This window comes from Heptranchias perlo, chromosome 12 (assembly GCF_035084215.1).
Source record: "Heptranchias perlo isolate sHepPer1 chromosome 12, sHepPer1.hap1, whole genome shotgun sequence".
Classification (NCBI taxonomy): Eukaryota; Metazoa; Chordata; class Chondrichthyes; order Hexanchiformes; family Hexanchidae; genus Heptranchias; species Heptranchias perlo.
The window spans coordinates 49,735,783-49,754,650 of NC_090336.1; the positions used below are offsets into that span (position 1 = coordinate 49,735,783).

The 18,868-nt window shown below is 43.3% G+C and overlaps 2 protein-coding genes across 2 annotated transcripts in view; one reads left to right on the forward strand and one right to left on the reverse strand.

The window, feature by feature from the left end:
• ano3 (anoctamin 3) overlaps positions 1–18,868 on the reverse strand; it is a 415,131-nt gene that overhangs the window by 82,627 nt on the left and 313,636 nt on the right. The window lies entirely within an intron of this gene.
• Positions 7,844–18,868, forward strand: part of LOC137328023 (mucin-15-like) — a 28,446-nt gene continuing 17,421 nt past the window's right edge. The window contains exon 1 of the mRNA XM_067994092.1: positions 7,844–7,928. The gene's annotated coding sequence lies outside the window, so the exon portion shown is untranslated. The remainder of the gene's footprint in view (positions 7,929–18,868) is intronic.

The following is an 18,868-nucleotide window of genomic DNA, read 5'->3' on the forward strand; positions in this document are numbered from 1 at the left end:
AACTCTCCAATAGTTACAGCAGGTACGAGAAAAGGCTTGGGAAGTTAGAAAACTGAACTTACACAGAAACTGCACAACAAAGAAGGGTGGAGTGTCTCAGGGGATATATAAGCAATGGAATTCACAAAATTTAGCACAAGTTAACATAGAGCTGGAACAATCAAGCTGCTTTCCATGCAGCTTCAGAAAGATTGCAGATCTGGTAACATATACAACAATAGATACAGAGAAGTGACTTGCAAGGCTATAATTCAACCAAGGTGTCCTGGTAACATAAATTATGAGAGCAAAACTCAAGCGATTTATGATCATCAGCAAATCCAAGATAATTTCTTTCAGACTGTGTTATTTTATAGAACACCAACTATAATTTTAAACTGAAATTTTAAAATATCAATAAGACATAGCACGATGATGGTGTGGCTGGGGAGGCTAAGTGCATTGTAAACATTAATGACAGTTCAAAGCAGAGCACATAAAAGTTGATGGACCTTCTGTCCGATAGTATCAATCACCCTCTAGAATGGGATTGCAGGTGATGGGAAACATGGAAATACAGTATCACTAAGAATAATGGTTCGCACATTTACAAGGAAGATCTGGGAAGGTGCTTCCAGTCTGGGACACAAAGCTGAAGAAGTGACAACAGAACAGATGATGAATTTGGAACAGTGCAGAAGATGCTAATAGTGAAACTATAAGGGAGCGCAGACAGAGGAGGAGGAGGACAGAGCGGAAGATGTCAATCTGGAGTGGAAGATACAGTTGTAGAAAGCAGGGAAAGGGAAGACCAGGTCTGAGCTGAGAAACTGAGGCCACAACACACAACAGACACAGGGTTCTTTTACTGAAGTACAGCAGGACTAGTAATATTCCTCAACCTTCCTTGGCTACGTCTCCCTTAGTCAGATCTGTCCCCAGCATCTCCCACTTCTACCGACAGCATTTTATGAAAGCAACTTCCATTACCTATTTAAATGTTTCAGTGTTAATCATCCCCCACCTATCCAGTGTGTCATGCACTTGACTGCGTAATGCAACCAACTGTTCCACTGTGCATGAAACAGGACAGCATACATTACTCACAGGGGTGTGTAAGAATATTGTATTGACTGTAGTCTAATGTGCTATTGCATAGTTAATAAAATATTATGAAAGTTGACAAAGTCAAGTATTTTGCAATTTTTGTCAAGGTGAATTCTAACCAAGAGAAAGTAACCTGGACACTCTCTTGAGTATATAGAATTCTAAAATAATGTTTTTTTTGGTAGTTACCAGAATTTATATTTCCATATAATTCACAGGCCCAAAGATCTTAGTCACAAAAAAGGTATAATTGTCAGAAAGAAGGAACTGTAAAATGAGCTGACCCTTAGTTGGTCGCAGACCATTCTTTATTGAAGAGCTGATAAGATCATTTATTTTCTGAACTGCTGTAAATTATTTTTGTTCCTATGCCATTTTCCCAAATGAGAGGACAGAGGGATGATTTTCCTTCCACAACCACTCCTTGGGGTAGATATTGACTTTGTGCAATGGTGTAAAAGGGTGATAGTGAGTCAGCAGCCCGTTTCACGTCTCTCCCGAATTTTATTTCCATGGAATTCAACGGGCTGCAGACTTGCTACCACCCATTTTACACTATCGCACAATATAAAAATCTATCCCAGAGTGTGTAGTTTTTGTCTTCAATGCTGGGATAAAATAAATAGATAAAAATCAGCCATGAGAAACAAACACGAGCAAAAGAAAAAGGAAAATAACTGACAGATGTAGAGAGAGATCAGCTCGCAGAGAGTGCATCTCGGGAAAATCACCAGTGCACAGCTTGTGATTTTCTGTCCATTAAAATTTAATGAGCAGGAAATCATAGGCCACGCAGCCATGATTTCCTGCGATTATCATGTCCCTTTACTTTCTTTCGTCCAGCCCATGTCATGCACCTTCCACAGCTGAGAGGGCAGGCATCTGTTCCAAGGCCCTGTCCTCTACAACCAGCTGCTAAAAGGTGTGCAAGGAAATTCTTGCGGACTCTCCCTCTAATTTTCCTAACTCCTGTGGGAAAATATTTGTTCTGAGACATTCAGTACAGATGAGATCAAGAGCACGCATGAGATGCGGTATCCTATCACCCTGATACACACTTTATAATTTAAAATGTCTACCAGTACTGAGGTTGCACACTCAGGTGAGTTATACAGCAAATTAAAGCTCAACATATTTTTACTTTAGTGTCATTTCAGTCCCCCGCCTCGATGAAAATTAAATTTCTTCTTTACATTTCCCTGATTTTTTTTTCATTTATGTAATACATTTTTGGCAGTAGCTTTTTCAAAAATAACACCAATTTCTTGCAACTAACTTTTTTAAAACGCACCAAAGCCCAAATGATTTGTTTCACCTTTTCCATTTCATTGTATGACATGTGTGCCTTTATAAACTCAACACCTCATTTCATTAATTTGCTCCCCCCCACACCACCCCACCTCCCGCTTGATTTTTGAGTTAACACTTCGGTTTTAGACCGGTACGTTGAGGAGCCAACCATGGAACAGACTATCCTAGATTGGGTATTGTACAATGAGAAGGGGTTAATTAATAATCTTGTTGTGCGGGGTCCTTTAGGGAAGAGTGAGCATAGAATTATTCATTAAGATGGAAAGTGAAGTAGTCCAATCCAAAACTAGGGTCCTAAATCTAAACAAAGGAAACTACAAAGGTATGAGGAGTGAGTTGGCTATGATACATTGGGAAGCTTCATTAAAAGGCATGATGGTGGATAGGCAATGGCTAACATTTAAGGAACGAATGCATGAATTGTAACAGTTATACATTCCTTCTGGCGCAAAAACACAAAAGGAAAAACGGCCCAACCGTGGCTAACAAAAGAAATTAAGGATAGTATTAGATCCAAAGAGGAGTCATATAAAGTTGCCAGAAGAAGTAGCAAGCCTGAGGATTGGAAGCAGTTTAGAATTCAGCAAAAAAGGACCAAGAGATTGACCAAGGGAAAAACAGAGTATGAGAGTAAACTTGCAAGGAACATAAAAGTGGACTGTAAAAGCTCCTACAAGTATGTAAAAAGAAAAAGATTAGTGAAGACAAATGTAGGTCCCTTACAATCAGAAATGGGAGAATTTATAATGGGGAACAAGGAAATGGCAGAGCAATTAAACAAATACTTTGGTTCTATCTTCATGGAAGAGGACACAAATAACTTCCCAGAAATGCTAGGGAACCAAGGGTCTGGTGAGAAGGAGGAATGAAAGGAAATTAGTATTAGTAAAAAAATAGTGCTGGAGAAATTAATGGGACTAAAAGCCAATAAACCCCAGGGCCTGATAATCTGCATCCCAGAGTACTGAAAGAGGATGCATTGGTTGTCATCTTCCAAAATTTGATAGATTATGGAACAGTTCTTGCAGATTGAAGGGTGGCAAATGTAACCCCACTATTTAAAAATGGAAGGAGAGAAAACAGGGAACTACAGACCGGTTAGCTTAATATCAGTAGTAGGGATATTGCTTGAATCTATTATAAAGGATGTGATAACGGGGCACTGAGAAAATATCAACGGGATTAGACAAAATCAACATGGATTTATGAAAGGGAAATCATGTTTAACAAACCTACTGGAGATATTTGAGGATGTAACTGGTAGAATAGAGAAGGGAGAACCAGTGGATGCGGTGTATTTGGATTTTCAGATGGTCTTTGATGAAGTCCCACATAAGAGGTTAGTGTGCAAAATTAAAGCACATGGGATTGGTGGTAATATACTGGCATGGTTTGAAAATTGGTTAACAGACAGGAAACATAGAGTAGGAATAAATGGGTCTTTTTCGGGGCGGCAGGCGGTGACTAGTGGGGTACCGCAGGGATCAGTGCTTGGGCCCCAGCTATTCACAATATATATCAATGATTTGGATGAGGGAACCAAATGCAATATTTCCAAGTTTGCTGATGACACAAAACTAGGTGGGATCGTGAGTTGTGAGGAGGATGCAAAGAGGCTTCAAGGCAATTTAGACAAGTTGAGTGAGTGGGCAAATACATGGCAGATGCAGTATAATGTGAATAAATGTAAAGTTGTCCGCTTCGGAAGGAAAAACAGAAAGGCAGAGTGTTATTTAAATGGTGGTAGATTGGGGAATGTTAATGTACAAAGGGATCTGGGTATCCTTGTACACCAGTCATTGAAAGCAAACATGCAGGTACAGCAAGCAGTTAGGAAGGCAAATGGTATGTTGGCCTTTATTGCAAGAGGATTTGAGTACAGGAGCAAGGATGTCTAACTGTAGTTATACAGGGCCTTGGTGAGTCCACACCTGGAGTATTCTGTGCAGTTTTGGTCTCCTTACCTAAGAAAGGATATACTTGCCTTAGAGGGAGTGCAGCAAAGGTTCACCAGACTGATTCCTGGGATGGCAGGACTATCGTATGAGGAGAGATTGGGTCAACTAGGCCTGTATTCACTCGATTTTAGAAGAATGAGAGGGGATCTCATTGAAACGTATAAAATTCTGCCAGGGCTAGACAGACTGGATGCAGGGAGGATGTTTCCTCTGGCTGGGGGGGGGTCTAGAATGAGGGGTCTCAGGATACGGGGTAGAACATTTAGGACTGAGATGAGTAGAAATTTCTTCACTCAGAGGGTGGTGAACCTGTGGAATTCTCTACCACAGAAGGCTGTGGAGGCCAAGTCACTGAATATATTTAAGAAGGAGATAGATAAATTTCTAGATACAAAAGGCATCAAGGGGTATGGGGAGAGAGCGGGAATATGGTATTGAGACAGAGGATCAGCCATGATCATATTGAATGGCAGAGCAGTCTCGAAGGGCCGAATGGCCTACTCCTGCTCCTAGTTTCTATGTTGTTCTACATGTTCTCTATTTTATGATTTATTCTCCTTGTGCCTCAAGATCAGAGTGAAGTGCAGTGAAGTTCCAACGTGAGGCAACATTGTGACATAAAGCCACGTTAGCACATTTATCTTGGCAATCTTGTGTAGTAGAGCTAATTTCTTCCTCACCTGCTTCCAGGTTTAGGTCACTTTCCCAGTAATCTCTATCCATGTTGCTCTGGTTGTACCCTTACTGCAGGCAGCCCTCACCTTCAAAATGAGGCACCCTTCTTCAAACATCCTCCAAAACATATCACTGAATAGTTCTTTCCTCTTATCTGCTTCCAGCCATTTCATCCCAACCCTCCACTTCAGTTGCAACAGTGTTAAAGGCAACCAGCAGCATTTTAAGAGCCTGATAACCCACCCCTGAGGCACTTCTAGTACCACATGCACTGTGCGCTCGGAGCACCAAACACTTGGCATTGTATTGGAAGGTCAGCAGGAAGCACCACAGGCAGATGCAGTGCCTCAAGAGCAGTAGTCATGGTGCCAATATTCTTAGGTAACACTGTCCACCCCATAATCTCTCATGGTACTTTATGTGAGATGATTTCTCATGCAGTGCCTATTTGCCCTTTACACAAAACAGGCCAGCTGAACAGAAACCTGAAGACCCCGAGGGGGTACCTGCATTAGATTAGCTTTTCGTTTGAAGATCAATTTTTTTGCGGCAATCAAAATGTTGACAGCTTTTCCAACTTGGTAGAATGTTAATGGCTTGAAATAGTTAGCTTCCTTCATATAATTCCCCGCCGGCCAACTAAAAATTGCAAATTCACTTTTCAAATTACATATATTGACATTTAAAACAAGCCACATCACTCAAACTAATTTTATCTTAATTGGCTTTCAAACATAAGTCATTTCTCCATTACTTGCACAGACTGACCATTCCCTGTGTCCCATGTTGAAATCTACCAAAGACGGGGGCGTCCCCATTTTGAACCTAGTTACTTTAAAGTCATCTGATGTGAGGGAGGATTTTTCTGACCTTTAGTCTACTTCAGGCTTGCAAATGTTGTGCTTGTATGAAATAAAGGCAGAAATTCCGGTTTCCATTACACAGTAAGGAATTTTAATCTACCCGCCCAACAGGAACTGGGTGGGCGTGCAGCTAAAATGGTTGTGCAAGTCTCACCGCCCGTTTACGCTCAATTCTTGCCCCAACTGTGTCCCTCTTTTAGGGCTTGACTCAGGTGGGTGCCTCATTAATACATGCACATTAGGGTCCTATGATATCAGTAGGACCCCGCTGGCAGGGAAGAAAAGGAGGCTCTCTAAGGTAAGTCAAAAACTTTCCTTAAGAGGGGCCAAGAGGAGCAGGAGTGCTCCTCCGGGCCCCACAAGAAATGTCTGGGCTTCTGCTGCCCCCTGTAAACCCCCGTCCCCACCCGTGAACCTGCCCCCGACCCCTCCCCTGTGACTTAACTTGGTGCTGGCGGGCAGCCTCCTGGCCACGCGATATTAACCTGAAGTGGGCCAGCTGCTTCATTGTGTCCATTTGAAGCAGACAGCTCGCTGGTGGGACGTAAATGAATGCCAGGAGGTAAAATAGCCCGGACTTCAAACTGTGACGTCGAGTGGGTTTACATAGCATTACACAGAACCTACAGCGCAGAAACAGGCCATTGGGCCCAACTTGTCTGTGCTGGCGTTTATACTCCACATGAGCCTCCTCCAAATCTAATTACTTATTCCTACACTGTCCCCATATCCCTCGTGTATAGAAATTCCTCCTAAATTCTTTATATAATCGGTTAGTGACTATCTTATATTTATGCCCCTTTGTACTGGATTCACCTACAAGTAGCAACAGGTTCTCCATTTCCACCCTGTGGTGGAATTTTAAAGACCTCTATAAGGTCACCTCTTAATTTTCTAGAGAGCCCCAGCCTGCTCAATCTTTCCTGATAGCTGCACCTTCTCAAATCTGGTAACATCACTTGTCCCACCCCCGCCTAAAACGTGCTTCTGTTAAAAATCAGTGACTTCCAGAATTTCTTTTAAATTTAATGGACCAGACTGCCTAACCTTCAGTACTCCGATAGTCAAAAAGAACAAAGATTAACGTTTATTTATTTCCAACGTGTATAAACAATTCTAATAGGTGTGTCCACATCAACCTGTTAATACGTGATACCTTTAAATAAGTTCAAAGTTCACTGCCAAAATTTGTCATCCTTTTGCCAGTTAAAAAAAGTTACGTCCTTTATTGCAACAAAATTTCCAAACAACATTTATTTCAAAATAAAGTTATATTGCCACCAGAATATGTGAGTGAACAGACTCTGAGGCAAGTGTGATGGTCATTTTACAGATTAATTGTCATTTATCTCATTGCTGTTTATGGGACCTTGCTGTGCACAAATTGGCTGCTGTGTTTGCCTACATAACAAGTGACTTCACTTCAAAGTAATTAATTGGCTGTAACATGCTTTACGATGTCCTGAGGTGTGATAGGCACTTTCTAAATGCAAGTTCTTACTTTCACCTTTACAGGAAACCCAATCTAACCTAAATTCTTAAGAGAGGGGATTGTGATTTGCAGCAGTTTCATGTTAAGGGGTTTACACAAACCACTTCTCCCTTATTGAAAATCCTTTGTTTCTACCAACATTGCGAACAAAGCACTTGTCATCTGGTAGATTAATGTATTTCGGGTACGATGCTGACTAAACTAACTAAACAAAAGAGTGTATGTCGCTCATATATTTCAGTGCAAAATCTCTTACGCAATAAGGGTGCACAGGACACACCCATCTAACCTGTTTAGAGGGCATATTTAAACTCTGTGCACTGTAAATTAATACCTTCAAATGGATGGTTAGGGAAACGGCTAATCAGGTCTATCCGGTTCTGACACTTTGTAAAAGCCACACCTGCTCTTTTAGTTCAGTCACCAATCCTTTCCACTGCCACACAGTTATACTCACCTGAACTATACAGGGCACAGCCAGCTTGGTACACTAACAAGACCAACAGTTTTCACTACTTTTTGAGTCACATCACGTCAAGTAAGGTAAGTGGTCTCTAATTCCTATTTCTATGGTTATATTGAGTTTGAAATAGTTTTATATTTGTTGAGCTCCCAGACCTCTGCTATAGCTACTCTTGAGACACCTCTTAAAGGGGTGACCTTTGGGGTTTTTTATTCACCCCTCAACTCCACCAGCTGTGTAAACCTACTGTACGGCAAAACAGCTGACATCAGCCAGATTTCATCATATTTGTTTTACAAAAGTAAAAATCTGTGCCACCGGCTGCCAGGTATTCCTTCAGAACCTGCTGTACCAAAACTTTCCCATTAGCGCTAAATTACTGTCTCACTCAGATAGACCGTAGTTGGTGTGAAAATAAAAATGTTAGAATCATGCAGTAAGAAGTATTTACTGAAGGGATGTGGCTAATCTAATCTAAATTATATCTGATTAAGGAGTGCTTGATGTCGATGCTTATGTACGGGGATGGTGCCAGACATTGGAAGGGAGTTGATGTTGATCTCCATAAGTAGTATCTAGAATCATAGAAAGGTTACAGCACGGAAGGAGGCCATTCGGCCCATCGAGTCCGCGCCGGCTCTATGCAAGAACAATCCAGCTGGTCTCACTCCCCTGCCCTATCCCCGTAGCCCTGCAAGTTTTTTCCTTTCAAATACTTATCCAGTTCCCTTTTGAAAGCCACGATTGAATCTGCCTCCACTACCCCCTCTGGTAGTGCATTCCAGATCGTACCCACTCGCTGTGTGAAAAAGTTTTTCCTCATGTCACCTTTGGTTCTTTTGCCAATCACCTTAAATCTATGTCCTCTGGTTCTTGACCCTTCTGCCAATGGGAACAGTTTCTCTCTGTCCACTCTATCTGGAGCCTTCATGACTTTGAATACCTCTATCAAATCTCCTCACAACCGTCTCTGTTCCAAGGAGAACAAACCCAGCTTCCCCAGTCTATCCACTTAACAAAAGTCCTGCATCCCTGGAATCATTCTAGTAAATATTCTCTGCATCTTCTCTAAGGGCTTCACATCTTTCCTAAAGTGCGGTGTCCAGAACTGGACACAATACTCCAGTTGTGGTCAAACCAGTGTTTTATGAAGGTTCATCATGGCTTCCATACTTTTATACTCTATGCCTCTATTTATAAAGCCCAGGATCCCATATGCTTTTTTAACAGCTTTCTCAACCTGCCCTGCCATCTTCGATTTGTGCACATATACCCCCAGATCTCTCTGTTCCTGTACCCCTTTTAGAATTGTGCCCTCTAGTTTATATTGCCTCTCCTCGTTCTTCCTACCAAAATGTATCACTTAGCATTTTTCTGTGTTAAATTTCATCTGCCACCAGCCTGTCTATATCCTCTTGAAGTCTATCACTATCCTCCTCACTGTTTACTACCCTTCCAAGTTTCATGTCATCTGCAAATTTTGAAATTGGGCCCTGTACATCCAAGTCTAAGTCATTAATATATATCAAGAAAAGCATTGGTCCCAGAACCGACCCCTGGGGAACACCACTGTGTATCTCCCTACAGTCTGAAAAACAATCGTTTACTACTACTCTCTGTTTCCTGTCACTTAGCCAATTCTGTATCCATGTTGCTACTGCCCCCCTTTATTCCATGGACTGCAATCTTGATGACAAGCCTATCATGCGCTACTTTATCAAATGCCTTTTGAAAGTCCATATACACCATGTCAACTGCATTGCCCTCATCTACCCTCTCTGTTACCTCAACAAAAAACTCTATCAGGTTAGTTAAACACGATTTGCTTTTGACAAATCCATGCTGGCTTTCCCTAATCAATCCACACTCATCCAAGTGACTGTTAATACTGTCCCGGATTATCATTTCTAAAAGTTTCCCCACCACCGAGGTTAAACTGAATGGCCTATAGTTGCTGGGTTTATCTTTACACCCTTTTTTGAACAAGGGTGTAACATTTGCAATTCTCCAGTCCTCTGGCACCACCCCCATATCTACGGATGATTGGAAGATTATGGCCAGCACCTCTGAAATTTCCACCCTTACTTCCCTCAGCAACTTAGGATGCATCCCATCCGGACCAGGTGAATTATCTACTTTAAGTACAGCTAGCCTTTTTAGTACCTCTTCTTTATCAATTTTTAGCCCATCCAGTATCTCAACATATCTTCCTTTATTGAGACTGTGGCAGCATCTTCTTCCTTGATAAAGACAGATGCAAAGTACTCTTTCACTACCTCGGCCATGCCTACTGCCTCCATGAGTAGATCTCCTTTATGGTCCCTAATCGTCCCCACTCCTCCTCTTATTACCCGTTTACTATTTATATGCCTGTCGAAGACTTTTGGAATCCCTTTTATGTTAGCCGCCAGTCTATTCTCATACTCTCTTTTTGCCCCTCTTAATTCCTTTTACAACTTCCCCTCTGAACTTTCTATATTCTGACTGGTTTTCACTTGTGTTATCAATCTGACATCTGTCATACGGCCCTTTTTTCCACTTCATCTTACACTCTATCTCTGTTATCATCCAGGGAGCTCTGGCTTTAGTTGCTCTACCTTTCTCCCTCATGGGAATGTACTTAGACTGTACCCGAACCACCTCCTCTTTAAAGGCCACCCACTGTTCAATTACAGTTTTGCCTGCCAATCTTTGAATCCAATTTACCCGGGCCAGATCTGTCCTCATCCCACTGAAATTGGCCCTCCTCCAATTGAGTATTTTTACTTTAGAGTGGTCAGTGTCCTTTTCCATAGCTATTCTAAACCTTATGATACTATAATCGCTGCTCCCTAAATGCTCCCCCCACTGACACTTGCTCCACTTGGCCCGCCTCATTCCCTATAACCAAGTCCAGCAATGCCTCCTTCCTCATTGGGCCAGAAACGTACTGGTCAAGAAAGTTCTCCTGAACACATTTCAAAAATTCCTCCCCCTCTGTGCCCCTTTTATTATTGTTATCCCAGTCTATATTAGGATAGTTGAAGTCCCCAGTTATCACTACTCTATAGCTTTTGCACCTGTCTGTAATTTCTGTGCAAATTTGCTCCTCTATCTCCTTCCCACTAGTTGGTGGCCTATAGAATACACCCAGTAGTGTAATGGCACCTCTATTGTTTCTTAACTCTAACCAAATAGATTCTGTCTTTGATTCCTTCTGGATATCCTCTCTTTACAGCACTGCAATATTCTCCTTAATCAATACTGTCACCCTCTCTCCTTTCTTTCCTTCCCTATCTTTCCTAAACACCTTGTATCCAGGAATATTTAGTAACCAATCCTGTCCTTTTTTGAGTCAAGTCCCCGTTATCGCCACGACATTGTATTCCCATGTGGCTATTTGCGCCTGCAGCTCACCAACCTTGTTTACTACGCTTCGTGTGTTTACACACATGCATTATAAACCAATCTTAGGCTTTCTTGTACTCTGTCTTAGTCTGATCCCACCTAATACTGTACTATTTCTTGCTCTAGAGTTATCTTTCTCTCCTGAACCATTGTGCCCCTTGTTTCTCCTTTCCAATGCTCAATCCTGGTGCCCATCCCCCAAATTAGTTTAAACCCCGCCCTCCCCGCCCTCCCCGCCCCCCCGCCCCCCCACAGCACCAGCAAACCTCCCTGTGAGGACATTGGTCCCAGCTCCGTTGAGGTGCAACCCGTCCGACCTGTACAGGTCCCATCTATCCCAGAACTGGACCCAATGCCCCAGGAGTCTGAAGCCCTCCCTCCTGCACCATCTCTCCAGTCATGCATTCATCTGCTCTATCCTCCTATTTCTATACTCGCTAGTGCGTGGCACCGGGAGTAAGCCGCAGATCTAGTGTGAATTTGGAGCAAAGTTCTGCATAGTGATGCATTTAATGGGAAGCTAGATAAGCACATGGGGGAGAAAGGAATAGAAGGGTATTCTGATAGGTTTAGATGAAGTAGGGAGGGAGGACGCTCGTGTGGAGCAAAAACACCGGCATAGACCAGTTGGGCCGAATGGCCTGTTTCTGTGCTGTAGTTTTGATGTAACTCAATGAAAGAGCAGGAATAAAGCTTAAAAACCTGCCCTGTGCACAGAAAATTAAAACTCATGTGAGAATTTTGTTTTACATCTTGGGCTGCCATTACACTACAGACATCAGTCCCTGAGTAGTATCATTTCTGTGTGATTCACAGCTCGCAGACCAAAACTATAGAGGGCAGAAGAGTCTATTAAACCAGAAAATCCGTACACTATGGCTGGAATTATACTACATATAGTGCAAGGGCAAAGTGGTGTGAGGCTACCTTTTGCCTTAGTGTGCTTGGGAATTAGTTCAATGACCTGACTTTTCAGTTTACTGCCACTTCTGCATCCCTTAACAGCAGTAAAATGTCTTTACATAGTTCCATTAGCATAGTGCTATTTCCTAATTTATATGTGGGGAGGAGTAAGGAATGAGTTAGGCGAAGTGGTTGAGATACAGACATAGAGGTCTGTTTTAAGGAGGCTCTTGAAGATGGCGAGAGGCTTAGCAAAGCTGAGGGGTTTAGGGAGAAAATTCCAAAGTTGGGGGCAAGATGACTGAAGGGTCTTCTTCTAATGGTAAACCAGATGGGAGAGGGGATACAGGAAGGCAATGGAAAGATTTTAGACAAATACTAAGATTTTGAGCACTTATATATAGAATAAGTGCTCAAGCTAAACCTGGTGATGGATGATTAAGCTAGTCATGTACATTGTGGGCTCAAGTCTTTGGCTATGGTTCTCGGATTTGAGAAGAGAGAAGGTGATGCTCGGCCAAGAAGAACTGCAGGAATGAGAGACCATTAAGGATCTTTTGGAAATGAGATCATTGGAAGCAGGGCAAAGGAGCTGTTGAGTAGGTTGACAGAGGTGGCAATGTTGTGGCGGGCAAAGGGACAGAGGAGAGAAAGAAGGGAGTAAGAGAGGATACTGGAAAAGGAGCTGGAAGAATAGTTTATTTTTCCATGGATGGAAGATCATGATGGAGGAGTTTGAGGTGGACAGAGAAACATAGATGGCAAGAGAAATAAGATGGCCTCATCAGTGTTCACTACCTTGAAGCTAGTGAGGCCTCACACATTGCAGATGTTCAGGGGGTCCTCATAGCTATAGTTGGGAGAAGTGAGGTTGAATTAAATCAGAAGGAAAGAGAAATCAGAGGAGAAAGGCATGGGGAATTAAGCTGTAACTTGAATCAAGAATGGAAAATCATTCAGTGCCAAGACTAAGTGAAGAAAATAGGGGGGAGAATTAGTGAGGAGGGTGCCAGGGGTTGGGAAGGGAGTAGACGATGGGTAGATTTTGACTTGGTGCGATAGTGTAAAACAAATGAAAGCGAATCGGCAGCCCGTTTTATATTCTCTCCCGATATTTATTAATGGAAATGAAAATCGGGAGAGATGTAAAATGGGCTGCCGATTCACTATCACCTGTTTTACTCTATCGCACGAAGTAAAAATCTACCTCTAAGAGAGTTGATAAAGGGTAAGGTGCTCAAATAAAGAGGAGCCAGAGGAATAAGGAGACAAGCTGGGGTACAATTTGTATGTGGAATGTAACTGAATGCATCGCCAAATATAGTGGCTCAATGAAGGGGAGAGAATCACTGCAAAAATAGTAGTGTAACTAGTGCAATACAATTGTCACCAAACTGCGGCTATCATTAACTGAAAATATCCAATTCTATACAACACCCCGTGATTGTGATTCAGGCATACAAGCCTCATTGTTTTTGTTCAGTAACGTTCATCAGTCGATAGTAACAAAATCACCACAGCACAGATTCAAATTAAATGTCAATTTCTGCTGTGCACACACAATTATCCAATACTTCACTTTGTTTTAAATTTGACAAAGCTTTAGTCTATCCACAAAATGAACATTAGCTGATTAAACCACAGCAGTTGCTGCTTCGAGTTGCATGAGACTTTCAGTAAGTGATGCAATCAATGAGTAATGCTGGGCTGGTAATAGGACTCATGATTAATTGCTGGAAGCATACACTGCCCTTGTAAAAAAAAATGTAGGTGTGTTATATAAGGTGATGTCCTGACACCTCACATCATAAAAAAACAAAAAGATTGCCCAGGAAGATCAATTTATAATACTAAAATGTCCATTAAATAAAATCACGTTGGACACTCTTGGATTATGATCACAAGCTCAATTTTTTTGGCATCCACGACATTTCCTTCTAAATCCTTTACAACCATGTTTCAATGCTTACTGCCACACAGGTGAAACCACACCTGTTATCAATCAACGTGGCTAAAGTCAAGCAGTTGCTTATTGGCCTTTGGTAGACTTTAAGTAGTGCCAGGTCTTGGGTCACTATCCCAGCATCCTTAGACTTAAACATCAAGTTACATATCCTGTTGCAAGATTCTGCATATTAACTATAATCACTAGTTATATTGGCTGTTGAAAGAAAGTGAAGAGAAGGAGCCAGAGGAATAAGGAGACAAGCTGGGGTACAATTTGTATGTGGAATGTAACTGAATGCATCGCCAAATATAGTGGCTCAATGAAGGGGAGAGAATCACTGCTGTGACATCAATGCAAAAGTAGTAGTGTAACTAGTGCAATACAATTGTCACCAAACTGCGGCTATCATGGGTACAGTAGTTTGCAAGTGCACTAAGGAGGATAATGTGTCTTTGTTCTAAAATGGCTGCCTCCTTATGTTCCATCTTAATTAAAAATGGGCAAAGCACCACTTGTAGGAAGGTAGTCATTATTTGATAGATTGTTTACAGTGATTGGTGGCATTATGAGATAACTACAGGAACAACTAACAGTTCGATTTTTATTTTTACAGAGTAGGTGGTTCGAATGTGGAATTCTCTGCCACAAACCATTGTGGAAGTGTAGTTTATATATTCTTTAAAAAGGGAATTAGACAGTTGCTTGAAAAAAGAGGAATATTAAAAAATATGGTCGTGAGCATGTTATGTGAATTCATGTGAAATAAAACAAATTTAATGGACCAAATAGCCTGTTTCTGTGTTGTAACATTCTATAATTTAGTGCAGGGTAAAAAAAAATCCCCAATCCCTCCTGCCTTCTTGTCAACTCCCCTACTAGGGTACAGTTCGATGGGCTGGACATGTCCTGCAGCACTTCAACCAGGCTGCTATTATTTATAGAATCATACAGCACAGAAGGAGGCCGTTCAGCCTATCGTGCCTGTGCCGGCTCTTTGAAAGAGCTATCCAATTAGTACCACACCTCTGCTCTTTTCCCATAGCCCTGCAAATTTTTTTCCCTTCAAGTATTTATCTAATTCCCTTTTTGAATGTTATTATTGAATCTGCTTCCACTACCCCTTCAGGCAGTGCATTCTGGATCATCATAACTTGCTGTATAAAAATTTTTTTCCTCATGTCGCCTCTGGTTCTTTTGCCAATTACCTTAAATCTGTGTCCTCTGGTTACCGATCCTTCTGCTACTGGAAACAGTTTCTCCTTATTTACCCAATCAAAACCCTTCATTATTTTGAACACCTCTGTCAAATCCTCTTAACCTTCTCTGCTCTAAGTAGAATAAGCTCAGCTTCTCCAGCCTCTCCCGATGACTGAAGTCCTTCATCCCTGGTACCATTCTAGTAAATTTCCTCTGCACCCTTTCTAAGGCCTTCATATCCTTCCTAAAGTGTGGTGCCCAGAATTGAATACAATACTGCAGCTGAGGCCTAAATAATGTTGAATAAAGGTTTAGCATAACTTCTTTGCTTTTGTACTCTATGCTTCTATTTATAAAGCCAAGGATCCCATATGCTTTTTTAACAGCTTGTCCTGACACCTTCAAAGATTTGTACACATATACCCCCAGGTCTCTCTGTTCCTGCACCCCCTTTAAAATTGTACCATTTAGTTTATATTGCCTCTCTTCATTCTTCCTACCAAAATGTATCACTTCATACTTCTCTCCATTAAATTTCATCTGCCATGTGTCTGCCCATTTCATCAGTCTGTCTACATCCTCCTGAAGTCTGTTTCTATCTTCCTCATTGTTTACTACATTTCCGAGTTTTATATCATCTGCAAACTTTGAAATTATGCCCGACACACCCAAGTCCAGGTCATTTATGTCAAAAAGAGCAGTGGTCCTAATACCGACCCCTGGGGAACACCACTGTATACTTCCCACCAGCCTGAAAAACCACTGTGAACTTTGACATCCTGGTCCACAGACCTGCAGCCCTAGCAGAATTTACCTATAGCAAACAAGAGCGGGAACCTTTGCCAATTTACACTTCCCAACACAAAAGCACTGAGATCAATTTGGCATTGCTATCATTGCCCCAGCTGAGATCAGGTGATTGGACTTGGAACCTCCAGGTCTGTGTGGTTCAGAGATATTGGGCCCGATGTTACCAGGGCTGCGGGTTCTTGGCGGGGGGGGCTATCGGGCGTGTGGGTAATGCGCCCGGCGAAATCAGTCAGCCACCCGCGCGATCGTAGCCCAATTGGATCCACTTACCTTCTCCTCCGGGTTCCCCACTGCTGATCTGCGCGTCGGGCGGGCTGCGCATGCGCAGTAAGATCTGTCAGCTGGAGGAGCTCTATTTAAAGGGGAAGTCCTCCACTGACAGATGCTGCAACAAACAGAAAGAATTACAGCACGGAGCAGCCCAGGGGGAAGGCTGCTCCCAGTTTAATGATGCCTCACTCCAGGTATCAATACATGGGGTGAGGAGGAGGGGGAGGACAGAGATCTTCCCCCCGGCGGGCGGGAGGAAGCAGCCTGCCTCTGCCACCAGGAAGGCCTGGCTCGAGATGGCAGAGGAGGTCACTAGCACCACCAACATATCGCCCACCTGCATACAGTGCAGGAGACGCTCCAATGACCTTAGTAGGTCAGCCAAAGTGAGTACACTTACTCTTTCCCCTACACTCCATCTGCCACATCACCGTCCCCACCCCACATCTCCTTCTGCACTGCCAACACTACTCTGTCACATCACCCCTCATACCCACTCAAACCTCATCCTCATCTTACCTGCACCGACTCACCTCGCCAGTACTCATCCCGCCACTACCACTCAACCCAATCCTCATACAATCTCATGGCTCTATCTCATACTCACCCTCTCGTGCATCTCTTTCACGGCCAGCCTCACTCAACCTGCCACTACCTGTGCTGCAGCCACAGGGCATGCATCACATATGTGCAGTAGGCAGCGTAAGGCAAACGTGTCGTGAGCATGAAGGGGATGCACAAGGGTGTTTGAGGGTTTGTCATGGTTTTTACTTATATTTAATTTCTGACCAACTCACATTACATATTATATTGGCACCACTACTGCCATGTCTTCGCGAATCTTGTCTGGTTTGTGCAATAATGCCCTTTCCTGAGGATCACAATGAAGACCCACAACTGATGCCACCCATTGTGTCACTGCAGAGTGGGTGTAGGTGTATTTGCAGGGCTCTTTTGTGCAGACGGCTGAGAGACGTAGGCGATGTCCCCGGTTGCACCCTGGAAGGATGCGGAGGAGAAGTTGTTGAGGGCAGTGGTGACTTTGAGAGCGACAGGTAAGAAGATGGTGCTCGGGCCAGCCAGGAGCAGCTCGGCATGAAGGAGGCTGCAGATATCCATGACTACATGTCGAGTGAGTCTGAGCCTCCGTGTGCACTGCTGCTCAGAGAGGTCCAGGAAGCTGAGCCTCGGTCTGTGGACCCTGTGGCGAGGGTAGTGCCCTCTGCAACGCATCTCTCTCTGCGGTAGCCCTCCCTCCTGCTGTACAGGTGGATGTGTCACAGCACTCTGTTTGTTGTGGAGCTCCACGTGTCAGAGGTGGACGGCGTGGATAGCGAGGCTGGTGAAGCTGGTGATGCTGTTCGCCCTCCGAGGAGGTCATGACTGCAGCTACGGCGGCTCCCATCCGGAAGATATACATCTGAGGGGGTCCGCAAGGTAGGTACATGTCTCTGGACCCCGGGATAAGTGTGCAATTTGGTGACTTTGATTGTCAGGAGGAGGGTGGTGGAGGCCAAACTTTGTCCCAAGTGACAGAGTGGCCTCCTGCAATGAGTGAGGGTCTCCCCCCACCACCTGTCAAATGGACCTTTGCAGCTGCCACAGGCTGATGGCTGCAACAGGTCCATTTGAACTGGGAGTGTTTCCCCCAGTGTGGGAGACAGTCCCAGTTTGCTCTAAAATCCCACCCCTCCTCACATAATCCCTTAATCAGGTCAGTTAATGACCTGAACAAGCAAAATAAATAGCTTCAAGTAGCATCCCGCTGGCTTTAATTGCCTGCGGGATTCCCACCAGCGGGGGCTGTGCGCGCACGCCGGCGCGTCAGTGGGGAACCCGGAAGTGGGCGGGTTGGAGTCGGGCTCCTGACCCACTCCGGAATTCTCCGATTTTCGGAGCCACCCCGCCAGGAACGCACCCGATAGCGGGTGCTAAAATGACGCCCATTGGGGAAGGCTGGTAAATAATTTATTTTCTGCTGATGCAGCAGAATTCCAACAAAGTTCATATTAAAAAAAGTAGAACTGAGCTTAATTCGATATTTGCTGTTGATTTGTTCAATCATTTTTACAATATACTTCAGGAAGGACTGATGTAGGTATGAGGAACAAAACAAACACAAAGGGCAGATCGAATCTAATGAAACTGCCAATTATGATACTCTGATATCTGCCAACAATGATCGACTAATTCAATATATGAGGCAAGGTCAATACTACTGCTGTTTCAAACAGTCATGCAATTCTTCTTTTGATGCTGGAAGCTGTGGCTCAAGTAGACTGTTATACATGGCCGACGTGGATCCAACATATCTTTTGGTTGACAATGCTTCCTGGCCCAGTGTTTTTTGATTTCTAACCTCATGGGGTAGAAATTTGTCTGGGCCTGTCTTCAGAACCCAGACTCGGTGCTGCACAGACTCCTCGAGCAACAGGCTTGAGGCCGACCCGAAATTGGGCCTCAGGCCTCGTTAACATTTTATGCGTGAACTGCCAGTGCCTGACG